This window comes from Lolium rigidum, chromosome 4 (genome assembly GCF_022539505.1).
Source record: "Lolium rigidum isolate FL_2022 chromosome 4, APGP_CSIRO_Lrig_0.1, whole genome shotgun sequence".
In the NCBI taxonomy this organism is placed as follows: domain Eukaryota; kingdom Viridiplantae; phylum Streptophyta; class Magnoliopsida; order Poales; family Poaceae; genus Lolium; species Lolium rigidum.
The window spans coordinates 257,514,970-257,542,478 of record NC_061511.1 but is presented as its reverse complement, the minus strand read 5'-3'; positions in this window follow the sequence as shown (position 1 = coordinate 257,542,478).

The following is a 27,509-nucleotide window of genomic DNA, read 5'->3' as shown; positions in this document are numbered from 1 at the left end:
TAGAGATATGTATTTGAGGAAAAACCGTACCAAGAATTTCTTACTCAAACAAGAATCCATAAGATGAGCCAATAGAAACTTTTCAATAGAAGTGGAGCTTGTTTGAGCAAACATGCCACCTAGGAGCAAGATAATTAAGAGCATCAACTCTAAGTGGCATAACCTCATATGTTCACATTTTCTAGGCTTGTGATATGTACAAAACATATTACTCCCCCATAATGTGATAAAACATTTCTTCTAAATAAGAGGCAACTAAAATTCAACTAGAGATGATTAATGGATATTTAGAATTTGAATTTCTCATGAGCATGGCACACCACATAGTGACTAGATAATCTTGCAATATCAATACTAAGTGGTGGTACCCATGTACACACATTTTAAAGAAAGTGAGATGCACAAAGCATATCACTCCCCCAAAATGGGATGTTCCATTAATCACTTCAAAGAGAGCCAAATAAGATATCATCAAGATGCATTAGGCTCAAAACAATACACAAGTATATGGTGAGTCAAACAAACATACTTGAACACACAAGATAAGCAAGTAAGACACAACACATACATACACATATTTGGTACAAAACCAAACATGCAAAGGGGCAAGTAACTTACAATAAACATGAAGAGTTGAAGTATAAGTTACCGCAAGAAGGAACATTGGATTATGAGATATAGATGATAATCCATACGACTTGGCTTGGTCAAAATATATAATATATGAAGATCCCTTAATTCTTCATGAAGTAGCCAAGTCTCCAATGACCTCCACTTGTACCTATTGATCAAGTTTGAGATTGTTGGTCCCCAACCAAGTTGGGTCCTAGGAGATTAGTCACAATAGGCTTGGCAACCCAAATGGTTCTTTTCTTGAAACCACTTTGAGTTCCAACAAACTTGGCAAATACATTGCCATCCTTATCCTTCCCTAGAGAATAATCATTATCAACAATTATAGGGTTAGATAAGGTACCACCTAAGCAAGAAGAAGCAAAGTGTCCCTTCTCATGGCATAAGTAGCAAGTGTTCCCCTTTCTCTTCTTTATTGATTTCTTCTCTTGGGGAACAATATCTTGATTCTTCTTCGGAAGTGCCCTATCTTCAACTTGAGGTCGAGCATGAGCTTGACCTTGACCTTGTGGCCGTTTCCCTTGTTGTTTCTCACTCAAGTGCTTCTTCTTCTTCAATGGGCATGATCTAACATGATGCCCTTCAACCTTGCACTTGAAGCAAACCAACTTGGCCGGATCCTTGACTTTGTCTTGGCCCTTCTTCTTGTTGCTCTTGCTCTTGGACTTGTTCTTGTTATTGGAGTTGAATCCAAGTCCACTTTTGTCATTGGGGGATTGTTGCACACTTAGCATCTTGTCAAGTGCGGATTTCCCTTCATGACGCTTTTCCAAGTCTTTCTTCAAAGAACGGACTTGAGCCTCGAGCTCTTTTATTTCCTCTACATGGTTAGTAGAAATACAAGTACTAGAGGAAGTAGAAGCTTCATTGTTAGAGCAACAAGGCAAAGTGAGTAATCCAACACAAGGTGTATCACTAGTTTGACTAGATGGATTACAAGGACTAGCATATGGCAATGTAACATTTGTAGTATAGATTGTGCTAACATCCATATGAGGCTCACAAGATGTTACCTTAGTGATACTTGCCTCATGAGCTAACTTTAGCCCATCATAGGAAATTAGAAGATCATCATGAGAGCTTGAGAGCTTTTTATGACTTTCTTCCAATTCCCTATAATTTCTAGTTACCAACTCAAGTTGAGCCCTTAGCTCAACATTCTCCTTTAAGGTCGATGCTTCACAAGAATTAGAGTTAGTAGCACAAGCATCAACAATAGTTTTCTCATTTTCATGCATATAGGATTCAATTTTTTGTGTAAGCATGAAATTAGCATGCTTCTCATCTTTTAGCTCATGCTTGAGGAGAGTGAATCTCATTTCCCCATTTTCAACATGGGACTCCAACTCCACTATGGTTTCCCTATATTTATTCAAGGTATCCATAGAGTGTTCGAGATAAGCACGAGCTTCTTTATTACCACGAAGAGAAGCATATACCATTCCCATATCATGCACCAAGATATTATGTTCTTCATCATTATCATCATCATCACTCTCATCATTAGAGGATGTGTTAGGAGTCAAAGTAGGAGATACCTTTGGTCCATTTGCCATAAGGCACATGTGCATACCGGAGGATGAAGATGAAGATATTCTTGAATCCTCATTTGAAAACATGTCTTGATCCATAGAGTGTTCGATTTCCTCTACATTGTTAGTCAACAAACAACTAGAGGAAATAGAAGCATTTTGATTATGGGAGCAAGACAAGGCAAGCATATCCTCATGAGATCTATGTAAGCAATTTACACATGATATGCAAGGACTATCAACACAAGCATGTAGATTATTTTCAATGCAAGATGTGTTTAAGTCCAAAGAGGAACCATTGCAATGGGATAGAGATGAAGAGTCATCACTAATGAGCACAATATCAACATTGCAATTTCCCTCAAAACTCACCATATCATTACCTTGTGTCTTGCAACACGTTGGTGAAGTGGAAGAAGATGATATATCATCACGACCGGAGGTGGAAGCAACTTGGAGCTCTTCATGATGTGAAGGGGAAGAGAGCTCCTCGGAGTCACCACCGACCAATTGAGAAGTGGATCCACCAAACATTTCCTTAAGCTTGATCCACATCTCATGAGACGATTTTCGCTTTATATATATCAAGAACCTACGAAAATCGGGTCTCAAAGAGAATAAAAGCTCATTAGATACTTGAGCTTCAAGATGTAAGTTTTTCTCATCCTCTAAAGATAGATTTTGAGAATCCATCGGAGGAGAAAAACCTACATCTAGAAATTGCTCAATGTTTGGACACAAGGTCCGAAGTTTACAAAGCAAGCAATTTCGCCACAAATGATAATTTGTGCCAACAAAGATAATTGTGTCATTGTGCACTAAATTACTAGCCGACATCTTTACTCTCAAGGCGGTGAAGCCTAAAACAAGGAGAGACCTTGCTCGATACCAATTGAAAGATCGAGATGTCGCCTAGAGGGGGGTGAATAGGCAATTACGGACTCTTGCGGATTTGTCTTGTATGAATGCGGAATTAAACTATCGTTTAGTTTACAAGCACAAACCCTAAATATGCTAAGCTCAACTAAGTGTAACAATAGCAACTAGAGCTAAGCAAGATAGGCACAAGATATATGTAGCACAAGTGATAGCAAGATATATGTACTTCAAGCACGATGGCTATCACAAGGAAAGAGAGCTCGGGTATAGAAATAACCGAGGCACGCGGAGACGAGGATGTATTCCCGTGTTCCCTTGCTTTGCAACAAGGTACGTCACGTTTGGAGGAGTGGAGGTCCCACGAAGGATTCCCCGCGCCACGAAGGCTCACCCTATTCTCCGAACCACACCCAAGAAGGATAATGGCCCTTTCCTTATGGTTAGCTTTTCCTCCGCTCCGGAGATGGCAAGCTCCACAACCACTTCACAAGCTCCACGAAGGAGAAGCCCGGGCCTCTTCACAATCTTCTTGAAGAGATCACCGGAGCACCAATCACCAAGCCAACTAGGAGGTCACCCTCCAAGAGTAACAAGCTCACGGTCTCTCACTCGAACAAATCGTGGTGGAGAGCTCAACACTATGCAATGATGCAAAGCAAGAACACCGGAGGTGTTCAAGTCCTTCACACTCAAATCCCACCAAAGCAACGAATGCTAGGATGAGATTGGAGAGGAAGAACAAGGGGGAAAGTCAACCAAAGACTCCAAGATCTAGATCCCAAGAGATTCCCTCACTTAGAGAAGAAATGGTTTGGTGGAAGTGTAGATCTAGATCTCCTCTCTCAAATCCTCAAATATGAGCAAGAATGGTTGGAGGAATCAAGGGGAGAGCAAGTTCTTCAAATAGCAACAATGGAGGTGAGAGAATGGGAAGAACTCTCTTGCTCAAGGTGGAAGAAGAGCTATTTATAGCATGGGAGCAAGTATAACCGTTGGGGAAAAAGAACCATTAAAAACGTAGGAAAAACGGCCAGAAAAACGGCCCGGCCCGGCTGCCGAGCCGGTCGACCGGAGCGAGCAGCCGGCCGGGCCGGTCGGCAGCCCGGTCGGACCGGCCCAGACAACCGGACTGGGCTGCAGCCGCGCTGGGCGGCGGACAAGCAAGGGGCGCACGGGGGTGGGCGGCCCAGCTGGGCGAGGCAGGCGGCGGGCGAGCGGGCCGCATGGCCAGCGGCGGCCCAGAAACGCGCGTGCGGCCAGGAGGGTAGGCCGCGGGCGGCGGCGGCCGTGTGGGCCGAGCGGCGGTGAGCGGCCCAGTGGCGCGCGGGCGAGCAGGCCAGCGAGGCCCCCGGTCGGACCGGGGCCTGTGCCGGGCAGGCCGGTGTGTGGCCCGGTTGGCCGGTCGGAGACCGGCAGCCGTCCCCCTTTTTTCTTTTCTTTTTCTTTTTCTTCTTTTACCTTTTCTTTAATAACTATTGCTCCCGAACTCCGATTAACATGAAACCAATTTTGTTTGGAAGATAACAACGAATGCTATCTAATAGAAAGTGAAAACCCAAGAATCTGTAGGAGGGGATTTTATCATGAATATAAAAGGTAGAACCTTATATCATGAATAACCGGTAAAATCACCCAACCTCGAAAACGCAATAGAAGATGCATGCGAACTCCGTTTTCGATGAACTTGGGCTTGTTGTAAAGCTAGCAACAAGCTCAAGAACCTCACATAGAGAAACACCAAGAAGCAATAAGGATATGCAAAGTATGCAAAGGATTGAGCTCCCTAAGACGATGTGATCAAGTTACCCAACCGAAAGCCCCTCTTAATAGTGCGGCTATCTATCCTATAATCCGGTCTCCCATCATCCACCTTGAGACCGGTAAAAGGAAAACCTAGCAAGGCCATACCTTTGCCTTGCGCATCCCGCTTGATCTTGATGATAACTCTTCAAGCTCTACACAAGCCGGAATGCCTCACTTGATCAATGTTGCTTCGTGAAGACTCACAAATACTCCCCCATACACTATGATGGGAAAGCTCCATTGATGCACATCTTCACATGTCCATTATCACCAAATGGACGGCAAGCTTCAAGCATGTGATCCACTTGAGATGCTCATCTTGAACTTGCCCAACTCAATCCTTGTATCTTCTCATACTCACATAAGATAGAGCATGGCTAATATTGAGTTCCACATAAGAACTCCATCTTCATTTCTTCTTCTTGATCATATCACATATGTATCTTCATAACCGATGATCTTGATGCCAATACCCAAGGTATAACTTTATCTTCATGGCATCCATACTTGAATCCAACACATGGAATACAAGTAGTACCTATGGAATATTCCTTCATATAAACTCAATGAAAACATTAGTCCATAGGGGTTGTCATTAATTACCAAAACCACACATAGGGGCAATGTACCCTTACACTAAGGCATCTATTTATGGACAGAGGTAGTATAATTATTTTAATGCTCTTATGGACCAATCTTAATACACTGACAACACGAAGCGATAGTTTCAATTCTTTGTACGTTTATAAAGAGAGTTCTCCAACATATCAGATGTAAATATTTATATTATGCTGATCTTGAATTGCCATACTTAATTTTCTTTTCGCGCGATGAACTTCTTTTCTTGAAGCAGCTCATTATATTGTTTGTTCCTTAACTGCCATATTTCTTTCATTTTAATCCGATGTACCATTTTTCTAAAGTAGTAGCTACAAGTAAAACACAGAAAGTCCCGCAGCAACGCGAGGGGTATTATCTAGTAACCATAGAAGATGAATTCATTGACCCGGAAACGCATCGGGTAATATTGTATAAGTGAACCAATTATTAACCAAAGAAAATCAATCCAGTAATCTGAAGAAATTAAATCCACTGAGCCGGAGAAGATAAAGCCACTAAGACGAAGAAAATAATTCCACTGAGCCGAAGAAAATAATTTCACTGAGCCGGAGAAGATATATCCAGACCCGAAGGAAAAAAAAAAACCAAGTAACCGAGTATATTTGTGGTAACGAAGTAATGGCATAGCCCCCAATGTTGAGTGTATTTGCTGTAATATTGTAATGGCACAACCCCCGAGTATTTGTGTATGGCGAAAGTAAATGATAAGTGAATCTTGGAGGAAGAGGAACACTTAGCTTTTACACCAGGTGTGGCGGAGCCAATGTGGAAGCAGGTCGTGCGGCGGACACAGTCGATGTAGGCGCGCGGCATCTGGCTGGGAGTAGTTGAAATAGTCGCGCAGCGTCTGGCCGGCATGGTTGATGTAGCCGCACGACGCCTCACCGGTGTGGTCGATGAAGATGACGCAGTAGAAATAATTTGAGCGGCCAGAAGATGAGACGCATGATGGCGAACGGGGTCGACACAGCAAGTATTCAAAGCTTATTCTGGCGAGTCGCAGAGCGTGCAACTGCGCCGAATCCGCGCCAGGCGGAGTTGTGCGAGAACGTCCGGTTGTGGCAGCCTGATACAGCACGCCAGCGATTGTTGGTCGACGCGTTGCCATGCGGGTATATGCGTCCGTACTCCATACTTCGCCAGAATTTCTAGCGATGAATTCTTTCTCGATGGATTCCATTGTTCCATACCGTGCAAAACAGACAAACATGCATGCATCATGGTATCAAATCCAGGGTAAATTAACAATTGATGGAGCTATGAATAAGAGAGAGAAAGAGATGGATTGAATAGAAAAACTAGTCTTCCCGTGTCTCTCAATTGACTTAGGGCTTCACCGACTTGCTAGTGTTTTGGGAATTGAATTGGCCTGGACCGATCGGGCACTGTACAATAGAATTAAATAACGAAAACATCAGGTTACCGATTGGAGTGTTGTTTCCGCGGACGCGGATCATGCTTGAGCCTGCAATGCTCCAGCGTACGGGGCGTATCGCAGCAGCCTCCGCCAGACTTTGATCTGAACACGCTGTCGCTAATACGTAGCCCGATTCGATCTCCGCCGCCGATGAGTAACCAGATGGTGACGCGAAAAAATCCGGCTGATCGGCCGGTGTAGGTGATGACGAACCCGACGATGTTATACCCAGATGTGATCTCAACATTGTTGATGATGAACTCGATGGATCCCGCCCGGATGACAAAATCCAGTCGCCACGATTCCCACAGACGACGCTAATTGACGAGGGATCACCTCGGCAATGCCTACGTATTGTAGACTTGGGTTTCGTGAGAGAGCGACGATGGAGATTCCGGGAGCGAGATTAGGCACACGACGTACCCAGCTTCGGGTCCCCTCGGTGGAGGATCCCTACGTGCTGCTAGCAATCCAGTATATGATCATAGATGTGTTTACAGGATGCCGCCGTAGGCGGAGCTATGCTGTCTATCTCTATGTCTATCTGTTGTCCTCTTTATTTCGGGTGCCCTGGCTAGCTTTATATATGCAACCAGCCTAGAGTTTTACAAGAGTCCTAGTCGACTACTTCTTCGGGTTGCTTTGTTGGGCCTTCTCCATATTGGGCCGAGCCGATCCAGGTATACCAATAATGGGTACCCGAAGGGTATACCCATGTCACTCGCCGCCACTGCTAGGTCACCGTCGGGATGCACACTCAATCCCGTCCCCTCATTCGATCACTGACACACCAGAAATACCGTCGAGGCCAATGATGAACGTACATGCTGATGCCAATGCCGAACATGCACGCCGCTGTGGGCACGGCCACGCCGCCCCGCTATGCTGGACGCCACAGACCACCTTGAGGTCTTTCCCTTCACCACCACAATCCTCTAGCACCCATCTATACACGCCAGAAAGGAGAGACACTAGTTTTCTCTACATTGCTCGCGTTCGTGTCCGACACTGCCAGTCAAAGTGTTGAGGTCGTCGTCGATGTCCTCGACCATTTCTTCTCTTCCTTGCATGGTTAAACGCGTCTAGTTCATATCTATCTAATGTGTCTGGTCTAGCCTCATGCAGTTCTTTGTGGACGTTGATCTCATTTCGGCATGCCGCATGCCACCTCCTCCGTGCCATCGTTGTAGAGCTCCTAATCCTACCCGTGTATTTCCCCTTGTATCAGCGTCATGGCCCCACCTGTCATTCGATATACCGAAGCCCCACTTGTCCGCGTTTTGATCAGGGATACGGCGATGCTTACGGTCAAACAAAGATGGATGGTCTGACGTGTCTTTGCGGGCTCTACGTGGTCCCACTAGTCAGCAGATAACGATCAAAGTTGTTGACCCGTCGAGCTAACGGCCGTTCCAGCACTTGTAAGGGTTCCAGACAAGGACTTGGGCAAAACTGAGGAAAAACTAAGTGGCTGGGAAAACTGAGCACAACTAAGAACCCGAGGACACGAGAATAGAAATCCCAAAAAAATACTGTTAGAGGATGAATATTTGACTCGAAGAATTATCGTCCAAGCGTGTCAAGCATGGCTAAAATATATTGTCGAAACGCACCATTATAGAGTTACTATTGTAATTACCGTTGTGTATTATGATTGGGTTAAAGATTTGTATGAAAAAAATTATCGCAAAGAAAATACAAAAGGGTATTACTGTTTATCGCGGGGCGCGCGGTAGCTGCTGAGAAATTATCGCTGGAGGATTACACGCCGTTCGAAAATTAATGTTGAAAAATTGCCGACGGGAAATTTTGCTGGGTTGAAGGTTTGTGTTGAAAAATCACTGTCGAAGCAATGCTAAGTACTGCTTGAAAATTACCCGCGGAAAGATTTGCATCGGGTAATTTCTAGGAAAAACGTAGTTATAACTTTCTGAGAAAAAAAGAAGAAATTATTATCCATCGATGTGTACCGTGGAAACTGTAGGAGTGGCGGCCGCTGATTGGCTTAACATAGGGCTCTACAGTGCCCATGGGGTGGAGCATTGATGCTGGCAAAAACCGACGAAAATTGCTATTAAGGCTGAAAGTTTGCGTTGGAAAATTACCATCGAATGTGACTAATAGCATTGGGAAAATACCTTGGACAAATCGCGCATTGTTGTAGAAAAAAAAAGTTAAGAGTAAGCGAACGAGTATCATACTTTTATAGAAGGCAGGAGGAGGAGGCTATGTACAAGATAGTTCTCCTCGTGCAAAGTATCAAGGGACTCACCCAAACTCACCCGCTAACGAACAAAGCCCTAATCTCTAGCCATTGTTGATCACTCCTATTCGTCCTCGACGCACCATCCTAAAAAATTGTACAACTCCAGAATCCAGTCGCCTAAGGTTTGTGCTCTACAGTAAAAAAGGTTTGTGCTTTACACTGACTGGAGCATAACCTTCCACAAGTTTCGCTAACACCTGAGAGTTTTGCTGCACGTCGATGTTATTGTGCGATCCAGTCATGCAGAAAAAGAATGCCAAGTCCACATGTCATGATCTGCCACAGCTTCTAGTACCACCATGCAATATCTTTTTTAACAGGGAAGGGCCCCATAGGACCTAGATGATGCATTTGATTTACATGGACGACCTTTTGAAAAATAAAAGTACAACCAAGGCCTCGCCTTTTGCATACATAACCCTAGAACAAAGAATGAAAAAGCAATCGGGTCCTGGATCACCTTGCTTGCGTCGCTGCTTCTAGTCACAGCCAGCAACTTCGTCGTTGGGGACTATACCACTTGGGACAAAGCGGCCGAAGAGCGCCGCGCTGCTGGAGCTGTAGGGCCTCCCTTTTGGCACATCGACCTAGAGGTTGAAGATGATTTGATGCCGACAATCAGCCGCATACCGCATATATATCTTGGAGCAGACGCTGCATTATTCGTGATGTCCTTTGTACAAACCTTGCTAATCAAAAGGACAGTTCTACCATAACCAGTGCATGCAATCGATGACTCTAAGCATTCCACAAAATCATCTCGCTGCATTTTGTGACATGATCTTAGTAGTCCCTATTTCATTTGCCTCTCAAATAGTCTTTGGCAAACTTTCCCATCACAGCTCTTTAGAATCTATACATGCATTCGCTGGTCGTGGACTCACTCGTGCGAAGGTAGTCGTCCTATGAGTCAGCATGGGCTCCAGATGCAAGCATTCTCATGGTAGCGGTGCACTCCTGAATTGACGAGAAACCAGTCGTGCCAACGACGTCGTGTTTCAGCTTGAAGTAGTCATCGTACTCTCTCATGCCATGAAGATTTTTCACGAACACGTCCTTGCTCATCCGATAGCGCCTCCAAAAAATTTCGGTCTGTGTTGGCTCATCGGTGAAGTAGTTGTTGTAGAGGATGGCATGTCCCTCCAACCTGTGCCTCTACTTACACTTCTTTCTTCCAGGCTTTGAACCTCCACGGCGCGGCCCCTTCTTCCTCTGCTCGGCGTCATCAAGATTTTTTGGAGGCAACCGATTATTGATAGGTACTCCTGAACATCTGCGTCGAAGTTTTGCTCGTCCTCCATGATTTGTTGGATCATCTCGTCGTCGCTATCCATGTCTACGAGCAAAAAAGAGATCGTTAGCAATCATCACTGACAAGGGAGGCAAGAACCACGATCGGTGGGGCCTACCATACAAACGACTGAACACCTTCAGTGTGTGGTGGACGCGCGGAGAAGGTGCACTGAGTCGATGAACAAACAGTCGTACCAATGGACGGCTAGGTAGTAGCGTTGGATTTCGGCGCATGTGAAATGTTCTGTCGGAAATGGCTGAAAATTTGAGCGGCGGTGGGATGGGAGGGAGGGAAGGCGCCTCACGAAAGAGAGGTCGGAGGCAATGGCATCGACTTTGGTTGCTAGCAGGTGGGTACCCGCGTCGCTTTTTTGTGTCTGGTGCCTCATCATGACCCCCTGTGTAGTGGTGACAAGTAGGGCGCGCCAGACAGTCTATTGGACCGCGTTAGGCCGAGTCGTCCTTTGGGGCGCCCCGGCTAGGGGCATTCAAATGCTCGCCCCGCCTTTATCACTTTGGGGATGGTTTGGAGGACACGGCACTACTAGGAAAATGGCTATAGGTGGAGGCAAGTGGTGCCGGCGCACCACCTAAGAAACGCGCCGGTGGAAAGTGTTGCTGGCGCACCTGTTTTCAGCCGCGCCGGCGATGAGGGCCTACTGCCGGCGCACCTGCCGGAAAGACGCGCCGGGGAAAAAACTTGGCATGGCCGCGGTCGATTCGGGCCAGGCCCAAAACTGGTGCGCCGGCGGAAAACGAGCTATTGCCGGCGCACTCCTGGGCTGGTGCGCCGGCAATGACTCTTGGGCCTGGCCTGGGGGGTGGTATAGCCGAAATAGCTATGTTCTGCCGGCGCACCCGTGCCATGGTGCGCCGGCAGTAACCTGGGCAGTTATTTCTGCCAACCACTCCCACACTCTACTATACCACTCCACTCCCCACACAAACCCGAGCCTTCTCCCAACCCAGCTCATTTTTGCCCATTTCTATCCCCAATTTCACCAATTTGACCAAACAAAATCATATTTTTTTGAGCAAATCTTCCCTTCCTACATGCATCTCCCACATCCCCCTATGTAGATCTAGATCTAATATCCCGCATTGACCGCTCAATCTAGATCTAGATCTTCGGCTTCCATACGCCATTGTCGCGGCGCGTCGTCTCGATCTCATCGACGAATATATCAAACAAATAGGTGATTAATGAACAAATTAAGGAATGAAATCGACGTATGTTGGACATTTGAAGCAAAGCTAGCTCTCGTGTGTGGCATATATATATGTTGTGCTTGTGCTTGTGTGTGTGTTGGCGTTGAAAATGAGTTGCCAACGTTGCGCCGAAATGTTGATTCTTCAAGTTTCCGTTTCGGCACATTTACGGCGCTCCTATGTCCTACCGTGTAGGAAGGTCATGCCGAAATTTTCCGTGAAAACTACCGACTGATGCATGGTTCTAATCAATTATGTAATCTTACCATGCAGGCGATAATGGTTATCGAGATGAGTGAAAGCATCGTGATGAGATATCTGAAACACGCGATCATCGACATGTATGAAAATAACCGCACGGAGGTATTGTGTCCGTGCGGAGATGCAAACGAGGGAAATGGTTTGACCCGTATTCGGGCAAATTGCAGGGGCACCTGCTCACTAATGGTTTCATGCATGGACACACTCAATGGATGAGTGATGATGGCGCGGAGGTCAATGGGGCGACGGCGTCGGTGGTAATAATGGCCGGCAAGAAGGAGGGCATCATGATATTGATGACGATGAAGAGTTTGTCGCACAGGACGATAACCTTGACGACGACAATAACCTTGACGACGACAATAACCTTGACGGCGACGAAGAGGTGCCGCTAGCTTCAGTCGTGCGGGACCCTCATCTTCAAGATCTGCTTCTTGAAAAGATGAAAGGCGGCGCCAAGCGGAAATCAAAGCTTGAGCAACTCGAGATAGACTCGAATACTCCATTGTACGACTCAGGTCGCGGGTTGGGGGAGTCTCGCTTGAGAGTAGCTCTCGATGTGCTCGCGGATGAAGGTGAAACACGGATGGACGGACGAAGCGTCGACGACCTCCCGGAATACGTGAAAGATCTCCTTCCTGCCGGGAACACGTATCTCGGAAGTCTAGCCGAGGCCAAGAGAATCACGTGCCCTCTCGACTTACCCCACGAAAAGTATCACGCCCGCATCAACGACCGTATCATGTATCGCAAGGAGCACATGGACAAGACCAAATGTCCTGTGTGTGAAGCTGAACGGTACAAGAAAGGGAAGAAGAAAGCTCCTCGGAAAGTTGTGTGGTACTTCCCGCTCGCCCCCGGCTTCAACGGTTCTACGCGGACCGCAAGGAGGCAAAGCTCATGCGCCGGCACGCAGAAAGAAAGGAGGCGGTGTTGAATGATAAAGAGCGGATTGAGCACCCGAGTGCTGACGCACCCTTCGGATGCAAGCCGGTGGAAAGCATTAGACAATGAATTCGGAAGTTTTGGGGTAGATCCCGAAACATCGGGTTGGGTGCGAGCACGGACGGATTCAATCCGTTCGGAAACCGGAGCAGCACACATAGCACATGGCCCGTGTTTGTATGGATCTACAACCTCCCGCCCTGGCTGTGCATGAAGAGGAAGTACATACGGATGAGCATGCTAATTCAAGGGCCGACACAACCAGGAAACGATATCAACATGTATCTTGAACTATTAAAGGAGGAGCTTGAAACGTTGTGGGCGGAGGAAGGGGTAGATACATGGGACGCCGTCGCGGAAGAACACTTCCCTTTGAGAGCCGCGTTGATCACGACGGTGCGGGACTACCTCGGATACGGTTACATTTCGTGCCGGGTGTGCCATGGACACAAGGCATGTGTCGAGTGCATGGAAGAGACGATGTTTTTGCAGCTTGGTAAGGATCCCGGCTCTTCGAAAACAGTTTACATGGGGCATCGAAGGTGGCTACGGAAGGCCGACCCGTGGAGAAAGCGTGGAGATCCGTTCGATGGTACAAATGAACCCCGAGGACCTCCACGTAAGAAGAGCGGCGAAGAGATCGATACATTACTGAAAGGTTGGAAGGAGTGCCTCTGCGCCGGGAAAGATTCGTCAAAAGCCTGGAGAGAAGAAGAAGAAAAAGGAAACGACGCCGCTCATTGGTGTATGGAAAAGGAGGTCCGTGTTTTGGGACTTGCCGTCATCGGAAAATTCTCGATACACCTCACTCGCCTTGATGTCATGCATATTACAAAGAACGTGTGCGAGAGCTTGCTTGGCACTCTTCTCAACATGCTTGGACCGGACCAAAGATGGGCCGAAAGCAAGACACGACCCGAAAGTTTTGGGCATCGGGGAAGAGCTTCGGATCCCGGCGGCCCAAGAGGGACATTCGGAGGAGGAGGCGGACGGCGGTCGAAGCGCAAAAGGATTAAGCAGCCGGACTATTACTGTCCCCCTCCTGCTTCACTTTTAGTCCGGCCGAGGTCGATCAATTTTTCAATTGCCTTCTAGGAGTCGAGTGCCCTTTGGTTACTCCGGGCTAATAAGCGGATACATGGACCCCAAGAAACGAAACTTCAGCGGCATGAAGTCTCATGACCGTCACGTGATGATGACGCGATTCTTCCGGTTGCAATCCGAGGTATAATGGATGACCATGTCCGGTGCAACGCTGGTCGGGCTCTGTAACTTCTTCGACGTCATAACTCGGAAGTCGATAAGCGTGAAGAAACTCGCAAGGCTCCAGGAAGAGATTGTGGTGATCCTATGTGAGCTTGAGATGTACTTCCCGCCTGCATTCTTTGACGTGATGGTCCATCTCGTTGGTCCATATCATGGATGATATCGTCGATCTAGGGTCGGCATTCTTACACAACATGATGCCGTTTGAAAGAATGAATGGGGTCATTAAAGGATACGTTCGTAACAGGTCACATCCGGATGGAAGCATCGTCCGGGGCTGGCTCACCGAAGAGTGCATCTCTTTACGCACGAATTATCTAGACATCGAGGACCCTGTTGGTTTGCCTCAAAACAAGCACCTCCGCAGGTTCGAGGGAGTATGCCACAAAAATGGAAGGAAGGAACTGCACGTACACATGTCTGGTCAGACTTCCGACTTTGACAGGGCCAACTTAGTAGCGCTACAACACATTGACTTGATCGATCCTTGGTTGAAAGAGCACAAAACCATGATAGAGAACAGTGGCAAGCCGATGATGACGGAAGCGTAAATATACGAGAGCACAACTCCTCTTTCGCGCGCTGGTTCAAAGACCACGTTGATGCTAATCCCCCACCAATGGATTCTGACAAGGATAAACTAGTATTGGCCTTGTCACATGGCCCCGCACCCAACATCATGACTTACCAAGCGTACGATATCAACGGGTACACATTCTACACGGAAGAAAAAGACAAGAACAGTGTTTACCAGAACTCAGGGGTAACGATGGATTCCTGGACGGGTGACGTAAAGACTAGATACTACGGAAGAATCGAGGAAATGCGGGAGCTTAGCTACGCCGGGGAGAAAGTGCCGATGTTCCGTATCGGATGGGCTAAGAGCGTCGAAAAGAAGACCGGTATTTCACCACCATGTTTCTACCCGAAGCCAACAAATCAAAGTCCACGAACGCCACCGCGCGAGAATGAGCCATGGGTGCCGGCAGAACACGTGCACCAATGCTTCTTCATAACCGACCCATCCGAGGCCTAGCCGTGTTATCGTGAGGAGAGGCAAGAGGACCATCGTCGGAATGGATGGAGTCGCCAATGAGGAAGACTTCGAAGGACAAGTCGGAGACCCAATGATGGAAGAATCCGAGGACGAAGACACAACATACACCACAAGAAGAAGCGAGGACCACGCTACCGAGGTCAGGTCGACCCTTCAAAAGAAGAAGTCACGACACGGGGCTAAATTATTCAACGACGAGCAAGAAAAGCAAGAAGAAAGCGAAACACTCTTCTCAATCGATGATGTAAAACTTTATTTGCAATCTATAACTCATATTTTGTGTAATTCATAACTACTCATATGGTCATGGCCAATATTTTATGTATGAATAATTAATATTCTGTTGGTCAATATTTTGTGTATGTATATATAACTCATATCTTCATGTTTTTACATAACTCATGCATATTGCTTTGTTCTTATCTTGAAAAGATAAGAAAAATAAAACAAGATAGGATTTGGGGTAAAAGGAAAGAAACATACAATAAAGAGAAAATAAATAAATAAATAAAAATAATATAGGATTTTTTAATGCACATGTGTATAAACTGCTACACACACAAGTCCCAGGTTACAGCTGTGCCAGGCTTATTGCCGGCGCACCACGTCCTTTGTTCGCCGGGGGAATACTTGTCCCCGGCGAACCAGGGTCCTGGTGCGCCGGCAATAACCCTGGCACAGCTGTAATAAGGACTTAACCATTTTTTCTCTCCAGCCACGCACATCCCCGGCCGCCACCACATCTCTCTGCCTCTAGATCGAGCGCCGCCGTTGGAGAAGCACCCGCCGTCGCACGAGCCTAGCACGCCGGAGCCGCCGCGCCGTCGTCGACCTCTCTGCACGCCGGAGCCGCCCCGCCACGGCGCCGCGGAAGCCCATCCCCACGCCGTCTCCACACCGTCGCCACCGGAGGAGGGCGTCGCACGCGGAGGAGGAGGAGGGCGTCGCACGCGTGCCGGCCACCGTCGCCACCTTCGGTAAGAACCGCCCTCTCCCTTCCCTCTTCCTTCCCCAACGCCGCCGGGACCTCCTCCACCTCCCCTCCCTCCCCTTCTTCCTTCCCCTCTCCCTTCCCCTCTCCCCGCCTCCGAAATTGCAAATAGCCCTAACGAAATTGCTATTAGGGTTCTTGCGGTTCTTGCGGTAGCCCTAACGAAATTGCAAATGAAAATGTCCTTGTTCAAATTGGAAATAGGGTTCTCTCGGTTTGAATTTGTTCAACCCTAAACCAATTGGTTCTCTGGTTTGAAAAAATTGTCAATTGTTTGGTTTAGTTAAATGCAAATAGGGTGGTTTAGCTAGCAGTAGGTTTCAATTTTTGAATGCTAAAAATTGGTTTCAAATTCTAGCAATGAGGTTTCAATTTTTCATTATAAGTTATAGATAAAATTTTGAATGCTAGTAGTAGGTTTCATTTAATTGATTTAGTTAAATGCTAAAAATTGTACATTGAATTGTTTGCATTAAGAAAAATTGAAAATGAAAATCAAATGAAATGATGCTCAGATGCTTGCAAATGCCTAATGCAAATTTACCTAATGGGGCATTTACCTAATGCTTTAAATTATGATAGTACTTGTATTATACGAGTATTATACAAATGCCTAATGCTTACAAATGCCTAATGCACTTGCGAGTGAATACCTTTCACTGTTTTTTCGTTCTTTTTTCTTTTATAAGTATGGGTGACTACCTTTCAAATTGCTTTAACCTCGAATGATTTCTACAATCTGGATCAATCTGAATAATAGGTCATTGTGTACATCAGCAGTGTACTACACTTGTTTGTCCAAGAAAGATAAAAGGCACACTACACTTGTTTGTCCAAGCAAGATAATTGGTCAAGTCCATGATTCTGCCAATACTATTTAAATGGTTTGCTAAAATGGTTCATGTGTATTAAATGATTTAGAATTTAAATTGGTGCTATGCATGGTTGATGCTAGTTCTCTGGTTTAGGATTTACATGTTCAAAACCTTGTGATCTGTACCTCTCTTTTTCTCGGTAATGTTTAGATGAAAAGCAATTCTCCGGTTTAGATGTCTCTCGGTTCATAAAATGCCATAAGTATATGCTTCGGTTTGCTTCTGGTTGAGATGGTGATGTTTGGTTGATGCACCTGGTTCATTTAAATGCCTAATGAAATGCTACTCATTTAAATGCTACTGGTTCATTTAATCTAAGTGTATTTCTGATGGTTATGGTGTTCATGGCTATATATATGTGAATTGCATTTCTGGTACACATGGATTGAGTTGCTATTGAGTGCCGGAATGTCGATTCATTTCCGTTCCGGCAATTCTAGCACTCGGCATGACCAATTTTTAGCAAAGGTCATGCCGAATTTTTCCGTGAATTCTAACTCTTTTTCATCTTCTATTAGTGCAAGCCACCATGGCGTCTCAAGAAGAATTAGAGGAGCACTACAATAGGCACTTCTTTAGGACGGAGGAGGATGCCGAGGCCGCTGGTGTTGGCGGCGACGAGGACCATGAGATGGAGGATGACGCTGGGGGTAGTGGCGAGGAGCCAAGCGGCAACGAGGCAAGCGACGCCGCCGGGGGTAGTACCTACGCGCCAAGCGGCGACGAGGCAACCGGCGCCGCCGAGGGTGGCGGCGAGACAAGCGGCGACGATCCTAGCGGCGCCGCCGGGAGTAGTGGCACCGGGACAAGTGGTTCCAAGAGGCCGCGGAAGGCAAGGCGCCAAAACACGGTCGGCACCGGCAGAGACACGATCAAAGAGGTGGACCCCGCCGGTGGTTTGCCGGTGGAGCCTAAGGATGTTGCCAAGGGGTACGGCAACCAAGCCGGCATGTATCCTCCGAGAGGTCGTCAATCTCAACGAGACGGACCTCCGAGCTGAGAGCAAAGCGCCTTTGCGAGCCCGGCTCATTGCGAGGTTGCACTCACGATACAAGTTCCTAGGCGACTACGCCTCCGGTCATCAAACCAACAACATTGTGAACTCACAAGCCCTCCCGAAGTTCACCAAACACCTCGGCAGCTATAAGTACATGGTGCGGAAGCTGATTGCTGAGGGCAAAGGTTTCGAAGAGGTCCACTCCGCCTTTCCGCATGTCTCCCAGGCGGACTTTGATGCTTTTGTGGCCAATGAAGAGCTACAAGCAACCAAGAATCGCAAGTTGTGGGGGAAGGAAATGCGGGAGCTTAACATCGGCAACCACAACCTTGGGAGCCGTGGGTACGAGGGAAAGGAGCCCTATTGGGCGAAGGAGGACGAGGCGTATGTAAATGCCGGCATTGAGAACCCCCGGCTCAAGTACAAGGACCCGCTTGAAAGAAGATTCATCGAGGTCCCGGTACCATAAGAAGAAACTAACCGGGGAACCTGTCACGGACCCGAAGGTCGTAACCGACATAATTTGGTTCACGAACGACAAGAAGGTCCTGGCGTTGGAGAAAAAACTGGTAAGCAATTTACCGGTTTAATTAGATCAAGTATCGTTCATATAATAGTAGCAACATTTCTAAATGGTTCGCGTTTCTTCCGCGAGGAAGAAGAAACACAAAGACTTTCTCAATGTGACGAAGGCTCCTCCTCCCGGGCGTCGACGGGCAGGGGTAGCTCGGGACAAGCCTCTCGTACGGGCGCTAAACATCGTTAATGAGCATTCACCGACGAGAAGGCCGCATAGAGGCCGTGTGGTCGGCGCCGGTACAGAGCTACAAGCATGGTCACTACGGCTTGTCGTCCGTGGCCGATAAAAATGCGCGCGAGTGAGAGGAAGCAGCGGGAGGCGGAGGAAATGAGGGACTCAATCCTAGCCCAAGTCCAAGCTGGTTTGGTACCGCAACTCAAAGCTACGCTCGTACCCGAAGTCAAAGCTGAAGTCGCCGCTTCGGTCCAAGCAGATTTCGACGCTCTACACGCGTGGTATGAGGGTGGCAAACAAGGCCCCCCCCCGAAAATGCAAGTGGTTAGCTTCGACGGCAGCAACTCGATGGCGCCGCCGTCCGCCGGCAATGACAATGTTATAATGGAGACTCCTCCGGCCGCCGACAATGTCGCTGGTGCTAGGGATTCACCGTCCATGCCGGGTAGCAGCCCCTCCGTCACTTGCACGCCCGCCGCCGCATGTGCCGGCCCGTCGACATTAGCCGAGCTCAATGCCCTCACGGTAATTAACTAATGTGTACATCAAGTTAATATATTAGTTTCGTCATCCTTGCCCTCTCTCTAACGCCATACACATGTTCTCGCAGGCTAACTCAACGCCATGCACCTTCCGATGAGAGTAAACGACGAACTCAAAGACGTCGCGAGGGGTCCATCCTTCGGCCCCTGGATAAGAAGTGGCACACACGAGATATGGCGGATGACGTTTACCGGGTTGAAGTGGATCGGGCGTTACCGGGCTATGAGGATTTGTTTCCTCCTAATCAACCGCATGGTGCCGATGACGATAGCCCGTTGAATCGCGGCCTCACCGAAGGGTTGGGTACTGCTATGGCCGAAGACCCTAATTCGGATCAACACCTACTCGGGGTCGACGGCAAGCAAAGACAAGCACCTTGCGGCGCCACATGTCGGCGTCCCTCCACGACAGCCGGCGGCGCCGGTGGTCATCGCCCCACCGTAACGGCCGGCTGCGCCGCAGGTCGGCGCCCCACCACAACAGCCCGGCGCGCCGGAGGCCGAGGAATACGAACGTGAGAACTTCCAATGGGATATTCCTACGTCTTCACAAGTTGTCCATGAGGATGCGCCGGCATTGAAATATGTGTGCTCCAAGAAGTTGTTTGATTCTCAAGAAACGGCTGAGGAGGAAAATCCTGAGGAGGTCGCCACCGCCGCCGTCAAAAATATGCTCGAGCCCAAACACACTCCGTGCTACGGCCACTACGGCGATGGATGGTCCAGCACTACAACCCAAGAAGAGGAAGAGGGCAAATAAGAAGGACGCCAAAGACAAGGCGGCGGCCAAATCCAAGGACAAGGTCCCACTCCTTGACAAGTTGCCAAACAATTGGCGACCTCTCGCATCACTTGGGTGAACCGATGCCGCCGGAGCATGTCCTGAATAAACTCACCCCGGATATGAGGAGCTTGCATGAGACCGTCGGGCATGTGGAGAACTTACTTCTCAAATCAAAAGATCCCGCTTACCCTCTCTTCGTGGCGAAGGTGCCAACCGGCATGAACTTCGTCGAGAAGTACCCCGCGGACTTGTGCTTCATCCGGTTCAACGACATCTTCGGCATCTATCGCATGCAAGCGCTCCACTTTAGTGTGGTTCGCCTAGTTGCTCTTAGCTTGTCTTCCCGGATTGTTAAGGAGGGGACGCCGACCATCGCGATAATGGACCCCTTCTATATGCGGGAGAGCATCATCCGCAACGCTGGGGATCGCGCGATTGCCACCCGACAGGTCGAGGATTTCATGCTCGGCGAACATTAAAAAGTGCGCCATTCTCATCCCTTACTTCCCGAGTAAGTAATCACTCGCTAGTCCCCCATCACCATTCTATCCTATATCTCCATTTGCATTTCCAAAGGTTAATCCGTGTGTTTTCCGCAGAGACAAGTTCTGCACCCTCATCGTCGTGCACCCGCAACACTCGCATGCAGTCTATCTTGACTCGGGTAGGGACCGCAAGAAAGACTACTCCCACATCAGGGCCCTTCTCAATGATGCTCTCACCGGCTTCGCCAACAAGGCAGGCCCCCTCAAAGTAGAGAGGAAATCCCGAGGAGGCTTGGTCTTAACCCACACAACCAACTTCCCCGCCTCGGAGCGATCGACGCAAGACAATGGGATGGACGCGTGGTACGCCATCCTTCGGATGCAAGAGTACATAAAGTACGCAGATGACATGTTGCTGCCAGAGAATCTCGAAACAGGTTTGCAAACATGGCGGATGTCCCCGATAGAGAGATTAGAAAGAACTCGGGGTCGCATCCAGCAGTTCATTTGCACGGTAATCCTGCGGGATGTCAACGCTAGGTCCGGCGAGTTCTTCTACGGCTACGGTCTACCACCTAATGACGAGATAGAACTCCGCTTGGAGATGTCGCGTGATGAGAGGCCGTTCAACTCGCTTGAGGGCTGCCGTCCATTCCCCCTAGGCGTACAACCTGATCGTACGACGGGAACACTTGCTAAAGCTTGAACGATATGTCCTTGAACTTCCGTATCGTAATAATTGCTATATATTCCAATAGAATCGACTTGTTGCTTTTATTTAGTTGTATGAATGTGCATGTAAACATGTGTCCGTAGTTTCATTTACTTTGCTATATATTTCAAGATTATGGCGTAGATAGCTTAATAATTATTTGCATTTACTCGACCACTACTTGCCTCGTATTTGGAGTTCGCCGATGATTAGAATGTTCGGTCAATCGTACACTCGGGGGTGGAGCCAGTGAGCCTTGGTGCGACGGCCACAAGTATCAATCTATTGTGCATCCTACCTAGCCTCACCGACTCCATCCCCGGATGTTAATATTTGTTTCGACCGACAAAGTATGAGGCACGCTATTTAATTCGTACTACTTGTCTTCTATTTGAGTTCGCACTTCTTAATTGCATTGGCCGATGATTAAAATGTTCGGTCACTTGTACACTCCGGGGTGGGGCCAGTGAGGCTTGGTGTGATGGCCACAAATATCAATCTATTGTGCATCCTACCTAGCCTCACTGACCCCATCCATGTATGTTATTATTTATTTCGACCAACAAAGTATGAGGCACATGCTATTTAGTTCACTAGATTTTTATGTGCGCCTTGGCGCACGATCCCGTGGAGTCTGTGCTAATGTTCATTTTGTATAACATCAATAAAAATAATCTGCCAATATGATAATACATTTTTAAGGTGTTACTTAAAATAATTAAGGTAAAAATCTCCATAACTCCTGAAACTCATAATCTTGGTTAGTGGAAGCAATTAGGAGTGGCGCACGACCCCATATTTTCGCATTGATAAACAATTTGTAAAGCACTTCATAGTAGGCTGAGAGAACTATCAGGTACTCTTAAAAAAAACATGTGCTTCACACATACAAAAATGATATTTTAGCACCTGGTAAAACACTATGTTAAACATACAAATCGATGTAAAGAATGTAGGAAAATATATCACACATAACGAAAACAAATGCATACATATGTTTCATCTTTCATCGGTCTCCACCAAGATCCACTAAACATGAAACTTGGTAACATAAGGTAACCAATTCTACTACCATTATCGAAAGAGGGCACCTACTTCGGATGTACCAAACGACCAATTATTTGTAGTCCGAGAGAATGAGAAGAACACGGAAGAAACATCTATGAGAAGTTTATAACACTAAAAGTTAAGACTTTTGAAAAAAAGCAAAGCTGGAATCAGAGGCTGGTACCACGTTGAGCCTGAAACAAACAAAAGATAAACATGCCAACTTGAATGGTTGTCTCACACCGCCTCCATATGAAGATGATAAGTTAGGTTTTATTCTTCTTGGCTGATGTCTCCACATGCGACTTCTTTGATGGTTGTGCATGCCTAAAAAATAGCTTAAATAGAATATGGGTTAGCAAAGGGACATGTACAAACAATACTGAGGTTGTATATCAAATTACCAATCCAATTGTTCATTCTAGAATATTTGAAATGTCCATGCTAGTGGTATCGAACCACCTTCCGTACAGGATTTAAACATATACTATCAACAGATAAAAGTTCCACAATTATAGCGCACAAGCTACCGGCGTATAAACATAAGGATTTGGAAGAAATGGAAGTAACAAATATATCGACTTCTGCTGCTGATATATTACATTTTCAAAATATGCCGAAAAATTAGTGAAGTGTCTAAGTAGTAGATTATCATGTGTGCTAGAGAAAAGCAATAAAATCAGATCAAGTAATCTTGATATCAGGTCTAAATATGGAGGTGCGAAGCTTGAATATGGTGTGCTTGGTTAACGTATGCACCAACGACAATATCTTACCTAATAAGCAATCAAAGAACACCCAGCACTTGTGTTTCGTTATATGAGAGTGGGCATTGAATTCGCCCCTCTGCTCTATGTTGTATTTCATCGAATAATAAGGTCACTACGAATTTTGCACCAAGGTAAATAATTGTAAATAGAAAACCAAGTCAAGTGGTCACAGAATCCACCGTAATAATATACTTTACTACTTCAGTTTCAGGAATAAAGTCTAGTAACTTGTTTCGCCAAAATAGAATGCACAATAAACTTGAATAGAACAAACTCGTCTCTTTTTGTTTGGCCGATCGGTGACCTCACCTTGAATATTGTAGCAATACACCTAGAATGCACAAAACAGCACACTCGAGATGGTTACACACATAGCCCAATTTTGAGGTGCTCTGAAAATCATCTTGTGTAAAATAATTCCGAGTGCATATAAGCAGGCTCCTTTGTTCCCTCGCCGTCCTGATCAAAATAGTCTATAAATATTGTCACTGCCCATATACACTAACCACAATTTATTCATCTCCTCTGAAAGTCTCTTCATTTATTTAGTTCCTCACCTCTCTCAAAGTCTCACATCAACATGACACTGCCCACTGCCATTGTGTGACGACAGTATAACTGAAACCGTGTGTGTTCATATGCCCATAATCTGAGAGGATCATGAGCAATCGTCTATGAACACCTGATTAAAAATGATATTTGAAATAATAGCTCCCCTTTCCTCATTCACATCACGGAGAAAGGATACAATAGAAAATAATAGTCCATTCGTCCGTGGACACTTTTGGGTGCATCAATAAGTCACAACAACTACATTAGAAAACTGTGTGCAAAACTACTACAGGATCTAGAAGGCTACATGATTGTAAGTAAAAAAAGGGAACCAAATATGAGAAATATGAGCCAAACCACGAGTTAGCTAGTTTTAGAGAAAACAAAGTTGAGAGAATCGTTTAAACCTAGCATGAGTCATTTCTGCATCTACCCTAGGAGCTGGCTATCACTATCAAATGGTCGAAATAATACCAATTTAAAATTGATGCTCGCTCTCAAAATAAGCAAGGTAGAAACAAATACACTTTGCTATATAAAATTAGAAATTAAATAACCAGCCTCTATTAAAATGAGATCGTGAGGTCACTTGTCATGCACTAAATAGGACCAATAAGTAAACTACATGTGGACAGTGGACAGTGGATACACCATTCAATACAGACACATGAATAGCAGCAGTGATCTGAATACTTGGAGGAAGCTGACGATATGGTGGATTTTTCTCCTTCTCCGTAACCCTGGCAGCAGAACAGAGTAGAGCACATTAAACAGTTGAGATGTGAGAAGTAGCAGAACAGGGAGTATTAATTAACAGCAAGTGACCTTATTGGCAACAGGTACTAAACTCAGTTAGCAACAGGTACTGTGCATAGCACAGTGTACTTGCATTGTCTGATCAACTAATTGCCTGAAATCAATAACTACAGCAGTAGACCAATTTTCGATCTGAGGCTATTAAACTCAGTTAGCAACAGGTACTGTGCATAGCACAGTGTACTTGCATTGTCTGATCAACTAATTGCCTGAAATCAATAACTACAGGAGTACGAGTAGACCAATTTTCGATCTGAGGCTTCGACTTAGTCCTTTCTCCCCTTCTCTCAAGTAGAGTTGACACCAAAATCTCAGCTATTTCTAAAATATATTAAAGGAGTTGACCATGCAAATGTTAACTGGACAAGTGGACTGATTAAAAAAAATGAGAGCATGCAGATAAGATCGTAAAGTACATAGTGACAGAAATGTCATCACGTATATACACCACGAGTAAAAATCAAACAACCATCACACTTTAAGGTTGGTCACTCGATCAAACCCTAACTGCTGACGGCACACAATATGAGTTGTAGCCAAGGAAAACCTCAGGAACCGTCACCTACTCGAGACTAAAGGCAATAGCCACACAATTGTTTAGAAGCGTACTTGCTACTAATTGATCATATGCTAGTTATTGGAATATGAATACATATCTTCTAGCTGAAAGCAATGGCTACGAAGGAAACTTGATAAAAGGTACAAAGAACTCTCGTTATATGTATATAAAAGGAACTACTCTTTTATTCACAGTACATGCAAGACACAAAGGTCATGAACAATTTATTTAGAGAAAATAGATACAAATAGGAAGAGCATGTGTGGATAGCATCTTTTCAAGAAATAAATATATACCCAAAAAAAATCTCATATTGTATTTCAGAAGTTCCGCGTTATTCAGTTCTATCCTCATTTCACATGGAATCTTTTTTTGTTTTGAGCTGACTGATAATAAAAAGTGAGAACGGAATATAAAAGAGCGGCCTTCAACTAAAACTAAAACAACCTACACGAGACTTCAAAATCATATATCACAAAAGATTCCTGAGAAAGTAGAAGAAACTCACCACGTTATCAACAAAATTAGCCAGCCTCCTGGAAATCTCTCGCATTTTATATTGGGAAAAGGTAAATTGAGGGAACACTGTGAGACCATCGGTTTAGCCATCAAGACCACCGACTTAAAGTTCCATTGAAATTATTGAACTACAATCACAATCAAGCACATGATAACAATTGGAGAAAAAGATATAGATCTTTTCACCAATTAAGGGTAACATTCTCCACCCAAAAATGCTTATGCACAAAATCGGGCATCATCGAACACAAGTATGTTTCTTTTAGACTAAAAGAATTGGCACAAATCCAATAAAAACTTAATAGCACCCTGAAAATCGAGATCATTGAAGGGGCCTCCCAGCCTCGCTGTACATATCAAAGTGGTAGGTACTATTTTTTACCTTCCAAGCTGTACATATCCTAGTCATGCAACAAAGTCAGTACATAGAACAAAGTAAAATTACCTAAAAGCTCTCCATATGGTGACTTGCAGAAAACAAAAATCTAGAGTAAAATCTACAAACCATGCATAAAAGTGACCAAACTGTGCACGATGGTTTAGTGTTAGAACATGTACAAATTGAGGACAGCTTCATGGACAATCAATCACCTTGTTGCTGCAAGATGTGAAGAAAAAACAGCACAGTGGAGGGATCACCTTGCTGATGTAGGTTGGTGTTGAGCTGCAACCTAGCTAGGAGGTAAGATTGATGCAAAAGAACTTGCATGCCATGTAAGCTAGCTGGAAAAGCATTGAAGCTCTGTAGGGAAGGTCCATTTAGTTCCCCATTTTTATACTGTTAGTTGCCTCAGGTGAAAGCAAATTTATACAGGTACGAGGTCTCTTGTGAATGCTTCAATAATTTCTAGGATAGAATCTTCAAGGAAGAAGTCAAACATGGTACTTGAAATCAAGTAGGGATAAAAACTCCTCCCAAATATCCACAACGAACATAACGCATCCTGCAAAATAAAAGCAACAGACACGATATTCAGAAGTCAAGTTTATGGCAGATATGCTAGACTGATCAGAAGGCCAAAGCCCAACATGATATCATTAAGTTGTCGAGCACGACATATAAATCATAATGATGAGTTTACTGAAGAGAGTAACTGAAGAAGTGCAACAACTATAATATTCTAAAAGAACCTCTAACCTTGTCAGGTTTACACACTGCACCTAATGATTGTGCAACCACCAATGTGTTAACATGATAAAAAAAAACTTATAGTCGTTGTTATTCCTTCTTGTGGGAAATACTCAGCAAACCGAATGCAGGCTGAACTGAATATGCACTCAACTGCAAGCTAGTTGAGGGAAAGGAAAGTCCATGAATAGTTTTAGACAGGAGAATGTACTTCAGAAACTTCGGAAAGACCAAGTTTGAGAGCTCCAGGGTAAAAAAAAAAAACGATTTGCTAGTGACTATAAGATAATCAACTAAATGCATATTTGGTGATCTACAGTGAGCATATAACCTACAACAGAAGTAAATGTGCACCTTTTCGTGATTCATTGTCGAATAGTAGTGTACAAAAACTTTAGTAAAACATACAGGACTGCCGAGACTTTATTCTATTGTTGGGGTAAGAAACAGAGCTGAAAGCCCAATTGAAAGACATAGAAATCTAAGACTCCCAGATTGTTTTTTTAAGAGTTGATGTCAACCAGTGTACCTTTCTCTCCATCGAAGAAGATCTTCCAAAAGAGGCAAAAGGAGTGTGTGTCTCACAACCATTACAAGTGAATCCAGCGCTTGCTCGTAGCTTGCTAGGGTAAGATGACCATGAAAGTGAAGCAAATAACCAGGAGCATCTTGTTATCATATTACAAAACAACAACTAAGTTAATAATCAACTTACCATATAATATCTCAGCCAACACTCTTAGTTCCTGACCGGGCCAACCTACTGCTGCTACCCCTTGCCGCCATTGATCTCTT